Here is a 13,620-nt window from a genome sequence, read left to right on the forward strand (position 1 = left end):
ACATTTGGGGAAAGGGAGCCTGCAGCGTTTTTTGGGAAAGTACATGTTGCTCAAGTTTGCATAATTTTCTATAACTGAGGGGTCCTGGGATTCAAATTAATTCTATTGCTTTGTCAAGTTTATAATGCTACATTGTTATGCTCAAAACTACATTCTGATACAGTTGAATATGCTTCTATATCTACAGAACTATTTCCAACCCTCAGCTACCTTGTGTCAGAGTTGATGTAGCACTTGTGCTGCTCTCTGAAGTCCCTTGCTGCCCATCAAGCTGGGGTGCTGCCCACAGGCATGAACACAAGGCGCTGAGTGCAGCTGTGGGATGGGCTTAGAGATCTGGAATAGAATTGTGTTACATGCACACAAACCTTCTCTCTAAGAGGTGAATACCCAAGGTAGGCTGATCTGTGCAGCACAGACTTCTCTGTTAAAGCTGAGAAGTACTGTTCCAATTGTGCCCGCCTTTACATTTCATCATTCAGAATTTTTGACTGAATTCCAGATTTTGACATCTTGTCTTTCTTGATTTCCCTGACCTTGTCTCTTCATGTTTCTTCAGTTGCCTCTGTAATAATTTCTACACTTATCCTTCATCCTGACATCACATCTCCAAGATATTTAGCAGAATTATATTTTTGCTGCCTTCTCCCCCTTCCAATCCAGTCTTATTTTGGTGTAATCTCACAGTCAAACAGATTCAGCTATCATCCCTATGTTCCCAATTGTCAGATCCACTTATTTATTCTCAACCTGTCTTCTGCTGTTTGTAAAGTGAAATCTCACTTTGTGTTCTTGAAATGTCTTCGTAGATACCTCATCATCATGTGCTGTTCAAAATGGGACCAAACAGAATTCCTACCCTCTTTCCTGCTCTGCAGTCTTCCCCCACTCTTTCCTTAAGCACTGTATATGTACTGCTTGTCATTCAGCTTCTCACCATGCATGGTCAATGCTTCTGGGCTGGAAATGTACTTAACTTGAAGAATGTCCAAAACACTTTACAGTAACAAACAAACAAAGCCCACAAAGGGTGGTTGAAATACCGAGCAGGCAGAAGGCAGTGCATGGAGGAGCCTGAATGTGGCAGGTTGTGACTGCAGCCAAGGCAGAGCAGCAGTGAGGGAAGAGCCCTCGTGCAGCGGCCCCGGGCTGCGGCTGTGACCGGCCAGGAGAGGAGAGCACAGCGCTTGCCAGGGCCCTTCCAGTCCTGAGCTCCTCTGCAAGGCTCCCAACGTGGGGTCCAGTTAGTGCCACTTGGACTGGGGAAGGTTTTTTACAGACCTGCTGAAAGCAACTGGAATAAGATTCTCAGATTAACTTTATACAGGCCACAGCTCCAAAGCCCTTGATCATTTTCATTCAAGGCAGATTTTGACTGCAGTCTCTAGGAGTTTTTGGCTAATGAAGGATCCGGTCCATCCTTTCAGTGGTTTTTTTTTATCATTACCTGGTTCCTATCCTGCTAGCCACCTTTCAGTTTATATTTTTATTACCTTTCCTAGAAATTAGGAATAGTAATGTTTACTACTTCTGTTAAGTGCTTATAGTTATATCAATAAAAACCAGGTAATATTTAATTTCTAGAATTACCCACCTGCCAGTGAACTAACAAAGCCCATATAAATCATTCCAAATGAGCACCTTGAGAGATGTCAAGTCCCAAGTTAAACATTATAAATGCTGGAAAAATGCAGAACAGAAACTAAAAGGCCCATCAGCTAGACTTTTTATTAAAAAAATAAAGGCTAATTATTCACAGATATCAAATCACACTAGTATGAGAAAAACAGAGGGGAAAAATTGCTTAGTAGTCATCCAACCCTGAATTTGAGGGGTTGTTGTCCCATGATTGTCTTTTGTTACAACTGAGAAAGAAAGAAAGAAAGAAAGAAAGAAAGAAAGAAAGAAAGAAAGAAAGAAAGAAAGAAAGAAAGAAAGAGAAAACTGAGCTGAAATTAGCCTCCTGCTCAGAGGGCACTGGGTTATCTTGTCCATTTCTTATCTAGAGATAGTAAAAAATAAGCTTGAAAATGTGTGTAATTCTCAAATATAGTTGAGCTAGAGTATATTAACTGTTAAACTATCACTTATTTGTACTGACCACTGTTTAAAATACTGGAGAGGGAATTAGCATTGTAAAATGTTAATTGGTTATGTTGATCCCAGGAGCCAGGCAGACATCCTTTGTGCTGGTCAACATTTAAAGCTGAATTATATTGTTTAAGTAAATTATAAGAAAAAAGCACAGTAAGATTTGTAAATAAGTAAACTGATTGATAAAATACAAGGAGGGGAAACATCAAAATTCAGAACATTCAGAACTGATAACTGTTCAAGCAAATAACGACTTTGCTCAGTGTGACTAAAGGCAAGGACCACTGCCTGTATTTTATATCTGCACTGGGGTGCTGGCTCAGGTCAGACAAAGGCGTATCACACAAAACTATTTTAAGAGAAATTGCTCCTTGCCATGTAAATTCTTGCTAACCAGTGATTACTCACGAATACTCCATTGGGGAAACTGAAATCATTAAGTAAACAATTTAAAAGCTGAAGTAGAAAGCGCTGATTGCTCTAGCTCAGCTCACCAGGCTGCTCAGACACAGGACTCCTTGCCAGTGTAACAACATATCTGGAAATAACTGGAGTGCCCATTTTGCCCCTTGTAATGAGGTAGTGAGGCCAGAAGTGGTAACTGCTGGAAAGACAATGAGGACATGAACAGCTTCTGTTGCTAATCCAGGCATTGTCCCTACTCCGTGGGGATAGCAGGAGACTATAATCACTATTTCATACTACTGCAAAACATGTTATTTAACATACATTGTTTAACACAATGCCAACTACATTGATCTGCTATGAAACGAATACTTCTAGTAAGTTTTAGAACCAGGTGCTTCCTACCTCTGAGTTCCTGGGATTCATTTCCCTTTGCCCCCTTTTTCTAATCGCTGCCCTGCTGGTGGCTGAAGAAAACAAAGCACGTTTCCCATCGCTGGCGCGGTGTGGCAGGGGTTCCTGCGTACCTGTGGCGTTCGCACCCTGACGGCAGGGCAGTGCGCGGCCCCCTGCCCGCCGGGCCGCGCTGTGCCCGCGCCTGCGGGGCCCGGAGCGCGGGGCTGCGGGACCCGGAGCACGGGGCCCGGGGCCGGGGTGCGGCTGCCTGCGGGAGCCGGGCGGGCCAGGCTGCCTTTAATGAGCGCGTCTTCACTGACAGATTCATTATTTGTGTTCGGTCGCTTCAAGTCAAAACTGATTAGTTACACTTACTGCAGCAAAGATTTAATGATTTTATTGTTTATCTTCAATTTATTTTGATTAACATCTCCGTTCTTTTCATTGCAAGTGCAATTAGGTGTAATATAACAGCGACTACTTTAATTTTGCTGAAATTAAGATGAATAAGTGATGGATTATGGCACTTTGTTTAACAAATAAATCATAGTTAAGAGGACTGTATTAGTAATAAATGAAAAAACAGGCAATCTAATTAAAATGCACAGAGCTGATTGTTCAAGTTTCCAGAAATGTAATGAATTTTCATTTTAGAAATCAACTAGATTTCGGTGTAGTACTTATGTATTGACAGTAAGATGACAGAAAGGCACGTTATTTGGTAAATCATCTTAATTTCTTTTATTATATTGGTAGAAGGAAGTACAAGCAATGAAATGAAGATGCACATTTAAATTTTTTAGGAGCTAGGATTATTTTGTCAGAAAACACTGCAATTAAGGTATGGTAAAAAAAGAGACTGAGGGACTGAAATGAGGGGAAAACTCATTAGTTCAATTCTCACATGTTCAGACTTCAGCATTTTCTGCAACAGATGAATATTCTCCAGGTCCCAGCCACAATTTTCTTTTAAGTTCATAACATTCAATTCACTGCCACACAGCAACAGCCTCAAGACACGTAAGATGGAAGAAAGAACTAACATGAAGAAAACTGAACTCAACAAACAGTGAGCAAATCAAGATTGCTCTATCCAAGCATCCCCAAATCATGGGGCAAGTAGCAGGGCAGCAATCCCAGAGCCAGCTTACTGTGGGGGTCGTATGGGCTTAACTTCTTATTGAGGAAAACCAAGAGGAAAACGAACCCTTCAGAATCAGAAACTTTATCCCTCTGATGTTTAAAAGACCTTGTATTTGACAGGACAGCTTTGAAGATAAAGACTGAAGCACTCTCCAGCTACAGGCTGTTCAGCACCCCACACTGCTGTCTGCAATGCACTTCAGTTTCACACAGTTCACTCGTGGTACAGAGGAGACAGGGGAGACATTTTTGAGTATATTGTGCTGTTTCTTGGTGCCCCTGTGCCTGGCCCAGGCTCTCTTTACAGAGGCTGCAAGAGCTGGGCTCTGTTCTGCACGTTTCCATCATCCCTCTCCCACCCCACTCCACAGTGGCCAGGTGCTCTCAGAGGACCAACATGTAAATTGTGGGTTCAGACGTGCAGTGCCACCCTGGCTGCAGCCCAGCAGCTTGGCACTGGGCGTGAGCGAGGATAGAAGGGACTGCTCCCTTTTCCTTAACGCGCAATATTCTTTTTGGGGGGTGCAGGAAGATTTTATTCCAGAGATTAAGGTTAAAGAAGATTTAAACAGAGCAAGATATACTCTGTTAAGACCTTGTTTTGATTTTTTCCCCCTATGTATTAGAAATTGGGGGGAGGGGCGTGGCAAGGAGAGAAGAAAGGAAACAGAGAACGCAATCCTGCGATCACAAAATCTGCAGAAGAGTACTTTGTTCTTCCTAAACTTTTAAGCCCTCTTCTTCTATTACTGTTTCTCTTTCTTCTCTGTTTTAAAACACTTTTTCAGATATTCAGAAGAAAGTCAGCATTGAAAGAAGAACTTATTAGGATTTAGTAGCAATTTTTGAGGGTTTTTCCTACCTCATTTAGAGCTTTATTAGTGTACACTTCTTGAAATACTGGAATTTCAGTGACAATGCAAATTTGTTTCAGACAAGAAACTTCCTCATAGCTTTAAAAGAGACCTAGTATCGTATTTTAACAAATGTCTGCAAAAAAAGAAAATTGAAAAATAATTCCTGTCCTATGGGTATAGCAGGAAAAATCACTGAGGTTAGTTTTTATTGGTGTAAAATAAATAAAGGGAAGGAGGAGATAAAGTGAGCATCCTGTAAGGCCTCCTTTCTTTGTCCCTGATTATACTGATCAGATCAACTCATTACATTAAAATAAGTAGCTCTTCCTTCCAGCAAAATCAAAGAAAAAGATAAATCTGGATTCCTTTAGCAAGGCAGTACACCAACTTATTTGCAAATGTTTCTGGTTATCTCAATCCGTCTTCTAATATTAGTTTTCAATATTTAATAAATAAATAGATGGTAGGTAAAGACAGAACAAGAGGGGGAGATAGAGAAGAGATGATGCTAATGACCAAATCACCCTGTAAAAAGCAGCCCTGCTCTGACTGGAGCCCCCGGCATCAGCTGAGTGTCATGCAGGAGAGCCCGAGGAGCCGGGGGACGCTGTGGGGGCTTGGTGAGCTGGAGACTGGCAGCACCATTGCTTTGAAAGGGCCGTGATTGATTTGTCACCAGAGGCCCATTTGACTGGGCGAAAAGCCCTTCTGATCTCAGTCTCTCTCTGCCTCCTCACCTCTGCTGTCCCCTGTCCCTTCTCCTGGTTGGGAGGCTGGCACAGCAGCTGGGCAGGGGCTGCAGCGGGGCTGGCACACGGCAGAAGGGCTGAAGGTCACGGCTGCTGAAACTCTGTAAGGACTGCCAGGGGACATCCAGCTCATCCTACCTCTGACTTTCTGTCCTGCCTTTAGAACTCCAGAGGTTTGCAAAGCCCCCAGTGCACATCCACACAAACACAGCAGCACTCCATTCCCCAAGCAGAGACACCAGCAAAGCCTCTCTGTGCCTGTCTCCTTCCCTCTGCCTGTGTCTCTCTCGCACACACTCACACACTCACGCACACACACACACACACACGCACTCTGTCTCCCCACCCCTTCCACCTTCCTGTTATCTGTGGCTGGCAGAAACCTCTAGATCTACAAATATTAATTACAAAGGACAACGAAAGGTAAGAAGGCGTCAATTATGCAAAGGTGTCGTGATGTTATTTCAAGTCAATTGCAAATGTGTGAGGGGGAAGATTTCGCCCCAGTGATTCCTGCCTGCTTGGCTGATGGGGACCGGAGCTGATTCCCTCCCAGGACTGCTGCAGCTATGCCTTAAACCACACACTTTCCAGCAGGAGCCATCAGCATGGGCCTTTCCGAATTCTCTTTTTATTTCATTCATTAAGGGCATTAGGCAAGTTGGAATTTGTATGAAAAGGATCCTATGGGAATACTGTCTCCAGGGTAGGTATTTTCATGACTTTCCACATCCTGGGGCTCTCTCTGTATCTCTTCTCTTTCTCTTTCTCTGCTGTTAGATGGAGCTTTAAAGGAGGCTGCCCTCATCCTCCACCTAATCTGGGGAAAGGAAATATTTTGATCTGCATATATTGAGTGACAAAATATTTTATTTATTTTATGAGGTGGAAGCTACTAAGAAATTGTGGAACCTTTCCTGCTTAATTTTATTTATGGGCTTTGTATTACTATTATTCCTATTCCTGTGTTCAGGTTTTTCTCACACAGGAGTTTCTAATGACAATTGCCTTCATTATCCAAAAAGAAAGAGATAGCAGACTGGACAACAGCAAAATAATATTAATCAAACAAAGGCAGAGTTTAAATTAAAAGGTCTGTTGTGTTCTCATAAAAGCAGGACAATCTCAATGCTCTAGCTCATTTCACTTGGCAAAAGAACGTGGCATCAGTTTTTTAACTTTAAAATAGTTTAATGAACACGAATGGAGAAATAATTTTTCTGTGTATTTAGCAGTCTATAAAGCAGAGAGAATGCTTTAACTTTGATCGCCACAATTAGTTCCCTGGGTATCTAGAGGGGAACAGGGCAGCCCTGGGAGCCTCAGTTCTTTAGATACAAAAGCATTTAGATCGCTTTAGAGCAGTTAATCCTGAGACTGGCTAGGGTCCCTTTTGTTTTCTAACTCCATTGTGGGTTTTGTTCAGTTTTTTCTATTCGCATGATTGACTGCCCAATGGATGCTAATTATCCAAATGTCGCTTCTGTCCTTTGAGTGACTTTCTATGTATTATGGGCAACTGTCATGCATTCTGTCATTCTATATCATATTACATGTATTATCATATGAAAATGGTACTCTGCATAAAGGAAGGTGTCTGAACCAGCAGATGCTGCAGATATTTAGAGGACTTGCCTAATTTGAATGGATTTTCTATAGGAAAATTGGTCAGAAAGCATGCAGGGGAGAGTCAGAAATTGAAAGTTTATCAGGTAATTATTTTTGTCCTTTGCTGTTTACATGATAATGTACAAGGCATTAACTGTCTCTGCTTCTGAAATCTGCAGCCACCTTCCTCCTCCCGAAGCAGGCAACCCGTCTGTATTTATTAGAGTATGACAGCTTAAGCTAATTAAACTGATATCTGTCTAAAATAATAAGCCCAGAAAGTTAGAATAAACATTATGATTATAAGCAGAAAAGGCAGCTATACAAATGTAGCATCAGTGTTACATTTTAATGATAAACTAAAAATTCCTGTATGAAAAACATTGGATATGGAATTATGAACAATAATAAAGTTCTGCAAAGAAATTTTTCACTGTAAATATTTTTTGCTTAGATCTTTATCTCTTTCCATGATGTTAATAAGGCTGAAGGCTAACACAGCTGCAAATGTGAATATATTTTATTTTATACATATGTGAACATATATTTAAAAGGATATCAAGGGAAAGATTTTTTCTGCAATTTTTCTGCTAAAATAAACTTAACACACCTCAGTGTAATGTGCATGCCAGCACTTAACAGGAATGCAAGATTTATAACGATAGGGCTTTTTAGATTTGCACTCTGGGGTCCATTGAATCCATAGGCACATCCAGAGTTCCCTAGCCTAAAATGTTAGGATGGTGTTTTATATTTGCCATTCATGTGAAATACTGTGGTATATAACACTGAAATTCATGGTCTTGAGCTTCCTCCAATATATGTGCAATAAGTTTCCATGAATGGTGAAGCTAAATCATGGGAAATATGTGCTTTAGGAAATAGCACAAAGATGCCACAGAAAGCCCTGCTCTGCTGTAGCAAGGTGCTTTGAAATTTTACATGATCAAATATACATGATCAAGCTGTGCTTGTTAGGGTACGAGGGGCTCCAAATGGTCAATGGCTATTGATCAGGCTGTTAAGTATTTGTTCACCATTCTTTATATCCCAAAAGGTTCAGGGAAATGAACAGTGAAAAATTGCATCAGAGTCCACCTTTGTTTGAGATTGATGTATCAAAACAGAGTATTCATTTGCCAAATCTATTGGAAAAAATGTGTAGTAAATTACGACATAAAGACTCCAAGTACAGAGTATTTCCCTTTTTTTAATTATCTTTGTAAAATTTTACGTGCTGATTAAAAATGTAAAGACAGAGCCTTTGTAGAACATGAATAGTGAATTATTGATAAGAGCAGATTTACACAGCAAAAACAGAGATACAATCATAGCTTATCAGTTGACCTCTACATTTTACTTTACATTTTGCTCATGCAAAAATTTTTTAACTGAAGTTGTGATAACAATGATGTAGGAGAATCCATGAAGTGAAAATGAAAATTTCTGTTACTTAGAAAATAGCAAATTTTACTGGGTTCAGTAAGTTACTATATTTTACTCTTTTAGTAATTGAATACATATTGCTCCTCATGAAGAGTTCAAATTAAATGTGGTGGATTTTTAAATTATAATGTCATTTGGCAAACATATCAAAATATTTGAATAATAATTCTTTCTTCTTTCTTGAGATTTCTACAGTATGTATTTCTACAAGTTCATCATACGTATTTTTTATTTGTAAAACATCTATAAAGTTGTTTACATAATTCAAAATAGTACACATGTTGAAAGAGAATGCTAACGTATAATTCTTGCAAAATCATACAAGGCATACTTTATTTGATTTCATAGTACTATACATTACATAAATTCATAAGATCTTTCCTGAACACAGAAATCTCTGAAGAGAAACTTACTGCACACTAAAGAAAACTACTGAACACAAAGAATTATTTCTGCAGATATTTGCCTCTAAGTAATTATAACATATGTCTGTGTCTGAATCTGCAAATAGATAGATGGTTACACACACATATGTTCATCCACACACACACAGCCTCATACTGTGATATATCTTATACATATTTATACAAACAAATTTACATACTGCATCTTTGGAAACCCTAAAACCAGCACTATGTATTTTGTGCCTCATTTTCAGGTGGTAATTCCCTTAAAATTACTTAATATTTTCCAAATGAGAATGACATTGAAAAGAATCAGCCACGCTTATAGAAAAAGTTTGCAAAGTATAAAATGGGCAAAATGTGCCGGGTTGGTGGGAAATGCCCTCTCACCTTCTCGTGTCTGACCTGGCACTTCATTAATGTGCTCTTGTAGGGAGCCCGGGCAGCCGAGCTCCAGCACCCCCAAAGTTCTCAGCACGTTCAGCTGCACAGCAAAGCATCCTGCTCCAGCACGGTTATGAGATTTCCTTGCCACCGTTCCAGTTTGCATCTTACCTAAGTTCCTCCTGCTGCCCTCTGCCCAGCTCCGTGTGTGCCCCCTGCCCAGCTCCGTGTGCCCTCTGCCCAGCTCCATGTGTGCCCACTGCCCAGCTCCGTGTGTGCATCTAAGTTCCTCCTGCTGCCAGCATTTGCCCACAAGGTGCCCCGCGAGTCCGGCCGTGGCAGCTCCATGTGTGCCCACTGCCCAGCTCTGTATGTGCCCTCTGCCCAGCTCCGTGTGCCCTCTGCCCAGCTCCGTGTGCCCTCTGCCCAGCTCCGTGTGCCCTCTGCCCAGCTCCGTGTGCCCTCTGCCCAGCTCCGTGTGCCCTCTGCCCAGCTCCGTGTGCCCTCTGCCCAGCTCCGTGTGCCCTCTGCCCAGCTCCGTGTGCCCTCTGCCCAGCTCCGTGTGCCCTCTGCCCAGCTCCGTGTGCCCTCTGCCCAGCTCCGTGTGCCCTCTGCCCAGCTCCGTGTGCCCTCTGCCCAGCTCCGTGTGCCCTCTGCCCAGCTCCGTGTGCCCTCTGCCCAGCTCCGTGTGCCCTCTGCCCAGCTCCGTGTGCCCTCTGCCCAGCTCCGTGTGCCCTCTGCCCAGCTCCGTGTGCCCTCTGCCCAGCTCCGTGTGCCCTCTGCCCAGCTCCGTGTGCCCTCTGCCCAGCTCCGTGTGCCCTCTGCCCAGCTCCGTGTGCCCTCTGCCCAGCTCCGTGTGCCCTCTGCCCAGCTCCGTGTGCCCTCTGCCCAGCTCCGTGTGCCCTCTGCCCAGCTCCGTGTGCCCTCTGCCCAGCTCCGTGTGCCCTCTGCCCAGCTCCGTGTGCCCTCTGCCCAGCTCCGTGTGCCCTCTGCCCAGCTCCGTGTGCCCTCTGCCCAGCTCCGTGTGCCCTCTGCCCAGCTCCGTGTGCCCTCTGCCCAGCTCCGTGTGCCCTCTGCCCAGCTCCGTGTGCCCTCTGCCCAGCTCCGTGTGCCCTCTGCCCAGCTCCGTGTGCCCTCTGCCCAGCTCCGTGTGCCCTCTGCCCAGCTCCGTGTGCCCTCTGCCCAGCTCCGTGTGCCCTCTGCCCAGCTCCGTGTGCCCTCTGCCCAGCTCCGTGTGCCCTCTGCCCAGCTCCGTGTGCCCTCTGCCCAGCTCCGTGTGCCCTCTGCCCAGCTCCGTGTGCCCTCTGCCCAGCTCCGTGTGCCCTCTGCCCAGCTCCGTGTGCCCTCTGCCCAGCTCCGTGTGCCCTCTGCCCAGCTCCGTGTGCCCTCTGCCCAGCTCCGTGTGCCCTCTGCCCAGCTCCGTGTGTGCCCTCTGCCCAGCCCCCTGTGCCCTCTGCCCAGCTCCCTGTGCCCCCTGCCCAGCTCCGTGTGTGCCCTCTGCCCAGCTCTGTGTGTGCCCTCTGCCCAGCTCCGTGTGCCCTCTGCCCAGCTCCGTGTGCCCACTGCCCAGCTCCGTGTGTGCCCAGCTCCGTGTGCCCCCTGCCCAGCTCCGTGTGCCCCCTGCCCAGCTGGGCACAAGCTCCTCTGTCCATACCTGCCCGGGGCTGGGAACGCTGCAGAGCCCCGCCGTGCCATTCAGGTAGTCCAGAGAAGGGCTCGGAGTGACAAAATATTGACTGGATTTGGTATTCACTTATGAAGGATGACGTTAGTGCCACAAAAATCCCTGTGATGTACAGGGAATAGTTAATTAATTAAAGGACCTGCTAATTGCTACTTGAGTACTGTGCGGAGCTGATGAAGAGTGCTTGGTGCAAGGTTAGGTTCTCAGTTTGGAGTGAACATTTTCATTTAAAAGATTTCTTTAAAGTACATCCTAATTTTTTAATGTTTTTTCAGGTTACTGTATCTAGTTCAGACTCAAGTGTTCAATTGAGCTTCAATTAATTATAATATATAGTCAGGGTTCTTTAGCTGGGATAGATTGATGGAGAAGCTTTGTTTCATTTGGTGCAGGTGGCACTGTTTAATAAGCACAGGAGAGAGTGAATAATGTAGTGTTTGCAAAGAGAAATAAATGCAAAATAGAGAGGTGCAATTAGATCAGCTCACAGAAATAAAGGGTAAATATTAAATGGTCAGGTATCTTGCAAATATCAAATAAAATAGTAATAAGTATCCAGTTGAAAACTGCCATTTTAATTTACGACTATCTAAAAGCACTGCTTTAAAATAAATCTAATGAGCAAGACTTCTGCCTTCATTGCCTTCATTAGGTGGCACATTTCAATATCTGCAAAATACCAGACTGCTAATTTTTAAAATCTACATGTTTTTCTGATACTGAAGTATAAATAGATTCTAAATTTAAAATACAAACACAACTACTTCAAAAATTAATTTCCAAATTTTATTATAAAATGCCTTAACCTTTGCTATTCTTTTTTTTTTTAATTGGAGCTATGTTATATTAAGGAAAAAAAATATCCCATGGAATTAGTCTGGGAAAACTTGTAAATCATTCTCAGTAATATACTAGCCAATGAGGGGCTTCTTTGCATGCACTAAAGATGAAATAAAGTTGCAAAAGGTTATTGAAAAGAACAACAAAATGTAGATTAAAAAAGTAAAAAAAACCAGCAAAAATGAAAATCTTCTAATGGTGCACAAAACCTCAAACCAAGTATATTCTCCTGAAAATAACAAATAAGAAGAAAGAGGAAAAATGTAGAAATGTTATTTGACCTTAAAAAAAAAAAAAGGGATCTGGGTATCTGGTAGCTAAGAGGATAGTCCTGTAAGCTACTTAACAAAAGAATGTAAATGTATTAGGCATTTCAGCAACACTTCTGCATCGAAGAATTTCAGCTGTAGACAGATTTTCCACAGACGATTCCCCCCTACTGCTAACCTCTTAAATATACCTATAAAATACAAAATGTTCCAAATCACCTCCAATAAAGGAAGCTTCCTTACATGAAATGCATTGAGTATTTGTGTTAGAAAGCTGAAGTGCTTTCTGATGTGGTTACATTCACAAAGAAATGTGCTTGTAGAACAGAAAGGAATGTATCGAGCACATCGCTCTGAACATTTGCAGATGGATCCAGAGCCGGGGAAGTTCACTTACAAAGTATGGAATGAATCATACTCTCGGCTCTGAGTGTTCAGAGGCAATGCCATCGGAGTGTTCCTGCCCAAACCTCGCTTTTGTCGTGCAGCCGTGTTCCCCAAAGCCCGCTACCCCGGCGGGGCAGGCTGCAGCCCGGGCTTGGTGCACGCCGGGCTTGTGAAGGTTTCTGAAAGGTTTCTGAGGCAGCGTTTGCTGCTGCTGCAGCCCGGGGTGCCCTGCTGCCAGCCTGGGGCTGCGGCTGGGCACGGCCAGGGGCACCGCGGGGCAGCGCTGCAGCTCGCAGCTCCGGCGTGCGGCTGGGCACTGCAGGCTTCACCAAGAGTAACCTCCCGCTCTGGTAAAAGAGTAAAAATCTGTGCGTTTACATTGAAGCATGCTCCTACAAAGGACCCTGCTGCAATTATTTCAGCTCTAACTGTAGAGCAGTAAGATTAGTCTGCAATAAACAGATTTAAAAAAATTAATAAGAAGCAGCTACACTACTAGATGCAAAAAGAGACATTTCTGCCATGTCCTGTGCATGAATTTATTGGATTTCTAGTAATTACCACTTCATATTTTGTAAAAGTTATTCTATTTACATTATTTATTATAGTAGATGCTTGTCAGGCTATCAGATCTAAGCACATCACCAAAAATGTATATTCCCCCAAATAAAACTCCAAAACTCCAGTAAATATACAGCTACTGACCTTCAGAATCGTGTTTTCTGTACCAATTCACTGTAATAAAAATGAACATTTTGTCATCACTTTGGGAAACTGTGCCAAACACCTTAAAACACATGTCACATGCCAACTTTACTTCATTTTTGTCCTCAGGGAATAGATACATCTGGAATCATAATCACAGATAAAAACCTTGACAAAATTGCACATGAGCCCAGCCCTTCTCTCCAACACCTACCTTTTCATAACATTTAATACAATATTAATATCGGT

This window comes from Passer montanus, unplaced genomic scaffold (genome assembly GCF_014805655.1).
Source record: "Passer montanus isolate IOZ18808 unplaced genomic scaffold, ASM1480565v1 scaffold73, whole genome shotgun sequence".
NCBI classification, from domain to species: Eukaryota; Metazoa; Chordata; class Aves; order Passeriformes; family Passeridae; genus Passer; species Passer montanus.